This window comes from Teleopsis dalmanni, chromosome 1 (genome assembly GCF_002237135.1).
Source record: "Teleopsis dalmanni isolate 2A chromosome 1, ASM223713v2, whole genome shotgun sequence".
NCBI classification, from domain to species: domain Eukaryota; kingdom Metazoa; phylum Arthropoda; class Insecta; order Diptera; family Diopsidae; genus Teleopsis; species Teleopsis dalmanni.
In genome coordinates, this window is record NC_051846.1 from 134,507,307 (window position 1) to 134,516,744 (window position 9,438).

At 26.8% G+C, this 9,438-nt stretch overlaps 1 protein-coding gene across 1 annotated transcript in view; it reads left to right on the top strand.

Annotated features, from left to right (window-relative positions):
• LOC119666230 overlaps nt 1-9,438 on the top strand; it is a 15,921-nt gene that overhangs the window by 4,323 nt on the left and 2,160 nt on the right. The gene's annotated exons all lie outside the window — the stretch shown is intronic.

A 9,438-nucleotide genomic window follows, 5' to 3' on the forward strand; every position in this document is an offset into this window, starting at 1 on the left:
TTTTTTTTCCTTCTCTCCCTCAATTGCAGTAAGAAATCCTATTGTTCCTGTCGCCTGTTTCAGTTTTATGACATCCTTCTACACGGAGTCAAGAACAAAACAGTTGCATCAATAACATCACACAGAAGTATCTTTTACATACTCGTACTTCTCTCACAATCTACTTGAAGACTTAAAGCAACTTTACACTTGCTACTTGTGCACATCCTTTTCCGGATTTATTCACACATATACACTTAAGCATAACAACGCACTCTGCACTAAACTCTACAGATAGCATGGTTAGATAGATGGATGTAACTGCGCCTATAAAGTAGATAAAAGTCAGCATTACTGCCATTATTAACAGCGGCAGCATAACGCGGTTAAGTCAATGCTTGTTGTCAGGCGTTACTTTGCGGCTTAACTTTTTTTATACTTTTTTTTCTATTTTTTTCGATTTTTTTCATTTTTTGTTTTTGCCTAGTCCTGTTACTACGTTTTTTTAAAAAAATTTTTTTATTGTGCTGCTCTCTTTCTCTTATTCTATTTTTATTTTCTTTTTTATTATACTTTTTTATTTATTTTTTTCGTTTTTTTCTCTTCTGTTGTTTTAGTCTTCAATTTACCTACTGTCATTGTAACCATTTTTCATGCCTTCGCCTCAAACTAACCAAGCCAACAAATCCTGCAAAACTAAACAGCTGTTTTCTGTTCACTTTTGCTGCAGAGCTAAACATTTTGCTTTTATGCTTTACTTTCCATTTTCGTTATTTATATTTTCATGCTTTTGTTTTGCTCAGCAACTTCTATGTTGTGCATTTAGAAAAATGGGCGCGTTACTTGGAAAATGGAATTAAAGGATTTGGTATAAAAATGGCGGCAAATATGGCCGCCTAGAAACAGCTGAGTTTAGTTAGCTTCATTTTATGTTTACATGTTTATGCTTATTTTATGTTATCCCTCTTCTTTTTCTGTTGGATTTTGTTTACATTTATGCTTACTGTGTCGCTATGTGCTATTTCAATGTGATGTTGTTGTTATTGTTGTTGTTGCACGTGCTGTTAGCTGCATAAAAATTTTTTAATAATGTCACAAATCCTTGCATTGTTTTTGCCTTTTTCTCTCTCTCTTTCTCTCTCTTGCAAAAGTAACATTTTATGCTTTGGGCCTTTGTTTGTTTCGCTGTTGCCATTGACTTTGAAGCTTTTGCTTTACTTTATGTTTTAAAATAAAGTATTTTTGTGTTTTGTTTTTGTTATACGTTTACCTTTGTTGCTGCTACTGCAGTCTCATATAACATTTATGCTGCATTTGCAAATTGTGGCTACACAAATGCAAATTTACTTTTAATTTTTTTTTACTTTATTTTATTTGTTTTGTTTTTTAATTTGCCATTTATTGTTGTTGCCAAGCTGCATAATGCACTGCTGATTTGTCTGTTAACTCAGTCTGTACGTCAGCTTGCTTTGACTGTAAAAGGTGTGTTCGCTTTGGTTTCAGCAGTTAACTGCTAAGCTAAAGAGCAAAGGCTTTGTGCATTAAATGATAATTTTTAATGGCTTTAAAAAATATTAAAATTTTATTAAATACAAAAAAAAATTATTAAAATGAATAAAAAATATAAAATATTTTTATATCAAAAGAACTGTTGATTGTTAACAACAATTATTTTATGAAAAACCTCTACCATTTGATCAAAATTTAAACACAAGAAAAAATTATTAACAAAATTTTAGTAAAATAATAAACTTAATAGGTCTTTAGCACATTTGTTTAAAACACACGATGTCATTGTTTCTAACTTGGTAGGATCAAAGCTCTAACTCTGTTACTTGTAACCTAACAGTTATATAAAAAACACTAAAAATTCTTTTTTCATAAAAAAAAAAAAATATTTACAAAATTTGTACATTGTAGAAAACTTTTTTATTATCTGGAGTGTATAGAGTGTATTTTAGTCAAAAGACTACAATATTTCTTTCAGCGTATAGAATGTTTTTTTACTATCTGCATGCTTTAGTACAAATCTATTTATACTTCTTAGTAACATTTAGCAGTAATATTATAGCTCGATTTTAGCAGCTCAAAGTACACCACTCATTTTAGATCACACCCAAATGCATAACATAACCTCATTTCCATAAATGTTTCGTTTTGTTGTTAATATGGATGGTTGTCCTTATTGAATCCATGATTTTTTGCATTAAGGGATTAGCGTAGTAAATCTATTTTTATCGCCAGTCCCATTTTAATGCAAAAAGCTATCAAATGTCTACTCAATTGTTTCTTTAAAAATTGTTCTTTAGTTATTTTTATATAATTTTGTATGAACAGACTCTTTTCATTATATTATAATAAATACAGTCTGTGAAAATTTCTTTTTATAAGTGTGAAGAGTGAATTTTGTATATCACTGACTAATCAGTTCATGACCCAAACTATTAACTCATTCTTCTTGATAAATACTTAGTGTATGTATATTTCCTAGCTCATTAGATTCGTAAACAACTTTATTTAACCTATTCATTCCTTTTCAATAAACCTATCAACACTTTTTGTGGCAATTAAAAAAGTAACTTTAAAAACTTTCAAGAACAAAAAGTTGAAAGCAATTCATTTTTGAAGTGTAAAAAAGTCTTTACAAAAGTTGCTGAATGTCACAAACTGTCTAGTCAGGAAGTACGATTTCTTAAGGTTGCTTCACATGTCAAGTTTCACATTTACATATCTATTTTTTTTTTCTTTTTTTCTTCTACTGCTATCCTTTTCATATCACTTCATTTTCTTTTATATGTCTTTTGGTGCTTGAAAACTTGTAAATCGCATAGATCTACTTAAGCCTATAAAACTCATGTAAATCACGTTAGCAATAAAGAACGCTAACAGCTGTGCTGACATTAAAATGACTAATCTAGCACGAAATACCATTAAAATGGCAACATCAGACGTAAGCAGCTTTTGCAAAAACCCATAAGATACTCGTCTAAAAAGCCAAAGAAGAAAAAAAAATTTAAATAAAAGAGAAAATCTTTAAATATGATTTAACATATAAAAGGTACATTTTTATCGTTATTATGTATGGTATTATTATTATTAAAATCATCATCATTGTCATCATCATCATCATTACTATAATCATCATTATTGCCATCTTCATCATCATTGCTATCATCATCATCATCATTGCCATCTTCATTATTACTAATGCGCAGACATGGCAATGCCATGACAGGCGCAATGAACTTTCTTTAAGTTTTGTTTTCATGACAAATGCCTGAGGCATTTAGCAGCTCCTTTTACCCTGCATTGCACCTATTTTTTTTTTGTTTTTTTTTTGTGTTACTTAATTTTTCTTATAGATGTTCTAGTAGTAACTTTTTGTTCAAATAAATAAAAAATTGTTACAAAATCAAATTGCTAACACTTGTGTAAATTTTTTATATAAATAAAAAGCTCTTTTGGATTGTATTTATTTATTTTTCCAGTTTCTTTTTTTCATCTCTTTTTTTTTTTATTTTTTTTTGTTAAACATTTTTAATTTATATGTGAAATGTGTGAAAACTGTTGAAATGACAAAGTAGCTTGTTTTGTTGACATATACGCCAGTACTTTCCTGCAGATACATTATTCACTCGCATCCACTCTATGGAACAAAGTTAAGTTTCATATGATGTTTCTTAGTTTTCGTCTCTTTTGCGTCTGGAATAAGTTTAAATTAACATAAGCTAGGATAATTTGTTTAATAATGAAACCTGTTCATATGATTCATTTTCATTTTGATAATTTTATTTTAATTTATTATTTTTATATATGAAACTTTAGCTATTAATTGAGATGGGATATTTAACTTTATGTTTACTTTTGATAAGTACTTGGAATAAGTTTATATTAGCCCTTTTATATAGTTATTTATATATGTATAGGCAAAAGCAGTTAATAAGAGTTGTTCTCTTCAATACAATTAATTTACAATAAATTTAATTTATATATTATATTGTTAGCACTAAATAAGTTAATACATAAAACTGTTTTTAACAACATCTGTTAACTTACGAACTACTTTGTGATAGTCTATTCACACGGCAAAAGTTAATACCGAACACTAGGTTTAGACCTGATATACTAAATAATTGTTATGTTACTATATAAAATTGTTGCTAACAATATCTATAAATTTACGACCAATATTCACATGACAAAAGTTGATAATGAAAACCAAATTTAGACGTGGTGCACTAAATTCTTGTTACTATATAAAACTATTGCTAACAACATTTATAAACTTACGACCTAGTTTGTCAAAGTCTATTCACACGACAAAAGTTAATACTGAACGCCAGATTTAGATCTGGTCTGCTTTTACACGCCATGATAGCACAAAGAATCATTATTTGAGCTCAATTGGGCTTTAAGCACTAGACCGCTACTCCAACTTAACCTAACCTAACTTACATTTACATGGCTATAATCACTGCCTATAATCGGCAATTAGTTATTTCAAAAAAATAAGCCGAGAAAGAAAGTCAATTTAGTATTAACAAAAGGTATTGGAGAAACACTATATCAAAACTCAAAATAAAAACCATGTTATTAATACCATGTGGTATTATGGTCATATTATTAAATTCTAGATTTTGGACTCTACGAATTTGTTGAGACATAAAAAAGAATTAACATAAAAGAATTAACATATCTTAAATAAACAAGTATTATATAATATTTTACTGCAATTATCTTTTAATAAAAATTAACTTACTTCTTAATTTTTTTAATTTGAAACATGATTAATGCTAATGTGACGTTAATATATTTCCTGCTTGTTAGTATCTAGAATAAGAACATTAATTTTAATTTCAACTATATGGTACTTTCACTATGTCTCCACACATCACGTCATTATTACGTACGATTTGAAGGTTTGAAGGCACTGAAGAATTGCGCACTTTGCAATTATAAATAGGTGTGGATCGAGTCTGATCCACGTGAAGAACATCTTACATATTTAAATGTAAATAACTACCAGTTTTTTTTTATCATTAATAAAAAAACGTCATTATTAATAAGAACAAGTTAAATGTTTTAATAGTCTTATTAACTTGCAGTTTCATTAGGTTTACATGCTTTTAATTAACTGCAATTTCATACTCGTACTATGGAAAACAAATTAAAATTCGACTTAGTCACTTAATAATGACAAGATAATTTATTTTTAAAAAAAAATCAATTATAGAATTAAATATTTGCAACGCAATTATTAAAGCGTTAGAGTATTAAAAAAAAAATCAAAAAAATAAAAGAAAAAAAATTAATATTTAATAAAATATTACTCACAAAATTGAAAATAAATTACGTAGATATTTTTCTTTACAAAAAAAAAAAAAACCACAAAAAGCAAAAAATTATGCACGTTTCGTGAAAAGTATCTTTGCAATATTGTATTGCATTGGTTATACAATAAAATTTTCTTTGAAGTATTAAATATGAACAAGGAAAAAATCACAAAACTAATAATAGCTTCACATTAGCACTAAAGGCTTAAGACTGTGATAGTGACTTCGACAATGAGTGTGCATACATTATTAGAACGCATTTAACGTACTCGTTAACAGATACGGATACTATCTATGTGAAAACAATTTGCAATTGCAGATGCAGTTGCCTTTATGTGCTGCCTGCCTGCCTGCCTGCCTGCCTATATGTGTGCCTTTATCATCAGGCGAGTGCATTTAATCTAGCAAATTTATAATCTGATTATATTTTCCAACTATTGAAATAATAAACCAAGTGTGAACAATGATTAATTACAATGTTAAATCAGTTTATGTAGTGAGTACACGTTCGAAATTAAAATGCATATATGCAGTATAGAGAAATCATAAAATATGTCCACTTTTTTAAGCTTTAGCAATTTTCACACATAATTTGTACTACAATTTTAATTAAAAAATATACAATTTTCATTTTGAGTTAATCAAATGCATATAATATTAAAATATTTTAATCATTTACTTAATTTGTGTAATTAACTCATTTAATTGCTAGCAAGAAGGCAGCATAAAAATAAATTCCAACACAGTTTTGTACAGTACGCACAATAATTACTCTAGAAATAATTATTTTTCGCAGTTTAATTTGTTGAAAATATTTTGTTATTTTAATTTTAAAGTTAGACTACTGCTCTGCTTCGTATTTATTTATAAATCATGTAACTTATTATTAACTTTAATGTGAATTTGCAGCTTTCAATCAAGGCCGTCACTTCATAATGAGGCACTTTAATCAACATAATTAAAATAAACCAACTCCGTACTGTACCAATGCCAGTCAACAACATGTTCATATGGTGCATATCTCACTCGTCTCACTTAATTATCGCAAAAAGTTAATTGTAGCTAATAACTTCTGTAAAATATTTAACAAAAAAAAAATTTTTTGAATTGAAATCAGAATGAGAATCAGCAAAAAATTTTAATTTTAAATCTATTGTTTCCATTTTGCATTTTCATTAAAATGATTCTTTTTCTGATTTTTTTTTTTAATTGCGGCATTCGCAGTGTAAAACTGAAAATAAAATTATTTTTTAATTAAAATTAAGCGGCACATTTATCTCGTTTTCATTGTGCTTACATAAATACATGTGTGAACATATATATATGTACATTCATATATTTATATTTATAACTTAATATGGATTCATAGCTAAAAATTGTTGTATTTAAAAAAATTATATAGCATGTTTTTGTGACTATATATCTATATTCAAGGGCAACTAAACGCGATCGTACTCAATAAACATGTTTGCTGACCTAATTAATATAGGAAAAACTCTCTTTGGCTTATTTTAACCATCAGCTCAATTTAGTTTGTCTCTAATGAATAAAGCTTCTTCAAATAATGATGAAAAACAAAGTCTTGCAAAAAATGTCCACCCGAAAGATGTTTTTATTAGGAAAGTTTATATTTAAACCATTTTTACAAGACAAATTTTAGTTTTTAGTTTAATAGTTTTAGTTCAATTTTTATTTTATTAGTTCTTTGATTAGATATCAGATTTCTATACATGTATTTTAAGTCCAATTGCTATACTCGCAAATATTTTACAATTATATCAAACATATTGAAAATATGTACTATAATGACAATGAATTGTTTTATGTAACAAATTTAATACATTATTCATCTGTAATATATATCACAATGAAAAAAGATAAAACAAAATAAAATAAAATTAAATAAAATCGAATAAAGTAAAATTATATAAAATAAAATTAGATAAAATGAACCTAAATTAAATTAAACTAAATTCAACTAATTAAAATTAAATTAAATTAAAAAAATAATATAAAATAGAAAATAATCACATAAAAAAAATTATTATAATGAAATAAAATATAACAAACTAACACATAATATTATAAAATTAAATAGAATAAAATTATTCAGAATTAAATAAATGTAAATACAATCATATAATTATAATTACAAAATATAAAACAAAAAGAAAACCAAATAATATGCGACAATATAAAATAAAGTTTAATATAGTACAAAAAAAAATTAAACAAATTAAAATAAAGTAAAAAACAAAAATAAAACAAATTAAAATGAACTGCTATTAAACTTGGACTGCGATAAAATGTTCTATTAAAATAAATTCCCACGTTCGTAGTGAATAGGAAGACGCAGTGGGGTGACAGAATGTCGTACTTAACTAGAAGAGGACGAGAATTATAATAACTAATTTAGTTATTAATATATTTATTAATTAATATATGAGTTCGATCAGGACTATATCCAAGCATGATATCAGGTCGAAGCTGCTGTCCCCGATCTGTTATAAGGAAACCTTCAGCTAGAGACACTGTGATCTTCGTTCGAAAGAATGAATATCTGCTGCTCAGTTAAGACTAGTTGTTTATAGAATCTAGAAAGTTATATTATTGTCGCAATGTTACACTGGTAAACCAGAACTCTGTTAACTTCCATTCTATTCCGAAAAAAATTAATTTCATTTGTTTTTTTTACTCTTATTGTTTATTTCTATTAAAAAATTTTATTTATATCAAAAATAATTCAAAGTAAAGGTGACTGAACTATTCTTATTAACACAAAAAAATTTAACCTGTATTCAATCCATTATATTTGCAATATTAAATAACAATTTATTGCATAAATTATTGTATGACTAACTTTTTAGTTAAACATCATTTTTCTAATTAATAGTTTTGCTAACAAATTAATTTGCATTTTAACAAAATTATTGAACTTAATTAACCCCAACGGCACACTTGCTAACTAATTTGATACAGAAAAACAATAATAAAAATTTAAATTAAAAATGTAAAAAAAAAATAACAAAAAGTGAATAATTTATTATTATTCAAAAGTGAAAAACAAAAAAAAAAAAGATTTTAATCATTTGAAATCTATAACAAAAACAAAAACAAAAACAACAATAACAAAAACAATAACGACTAAAACAGAAGCGGCAACGACAACGGCAATTGCTAATGAAAACCGCACGCCTCACACTCAAACTGTACAGTACGAAATATATGGCATAACTTAAAATTTATTGACCTTTCCCAACTAAGCATTTCAATATTGAAACACTAAATAAATATATTAACAATAAATGACGTCACAACGACGACAGCCAAGCGAAAGTCTCAAGTGAAAAAAGCAACATAAAATTAAATCAAAAACAAAAACAAAACCAAAAGCATGTGAATAATTTTGTTGGCAGTTAATGAATGTTTTTTGCTTTTATTTTTGTTTTTGTGTTGGTTGTGCTTTTTGTTGTTGTTGTTGTTGTTGTTGTTGTTGTTGTTTTGTGACACATTTTAGCCAAATCTTCCGTGGGTGGCGAGTGAGTGGCAGCTAATGATCGTGCAATAAAAACGGTCGTCGTCTGTCCGTGTAATTAAAGAAACAGAAACGAAACAGGTCCGTCTCAGGTCTGACATTGACAGCTACAAATTTGGCTATAACGTTTATTCTGAACCATTTTAGAGTATTTAAAAGATTGTATTTTTTTTGGAGATTTTTTTCTGCGTATAACTGAAAGTAAAACATATTTCACAATAGGTTTTTTTCACTTTTTTTTGTTGTTGAGATATTAAAGCTAACAGTTCTTACCGTTATAAAAATTATCTGATCGAGAATTATTAATTTATTTTGTCTGTTGAGAATGTATAATTTAGTAAATTTTTGTTACCGGATTTGTAAAAAATTTTGTTGTGTCATTTCTGAAGCATTAATATTCAAAAAAAAAATTAAAAGAAATGAAATTTCGTATTAAAAAACAATAACAAATTTATTATTAACAAAATTCGTGAAAATAATCGAAAGTGATTCAAATTATTTTGTTCTGAAGTTAAGAATCGTGGGTTTTAACTAACAGTTAAGTAAACTGTAAATGATGAGTTTATATAGGAAATGACACTTAATTAATCC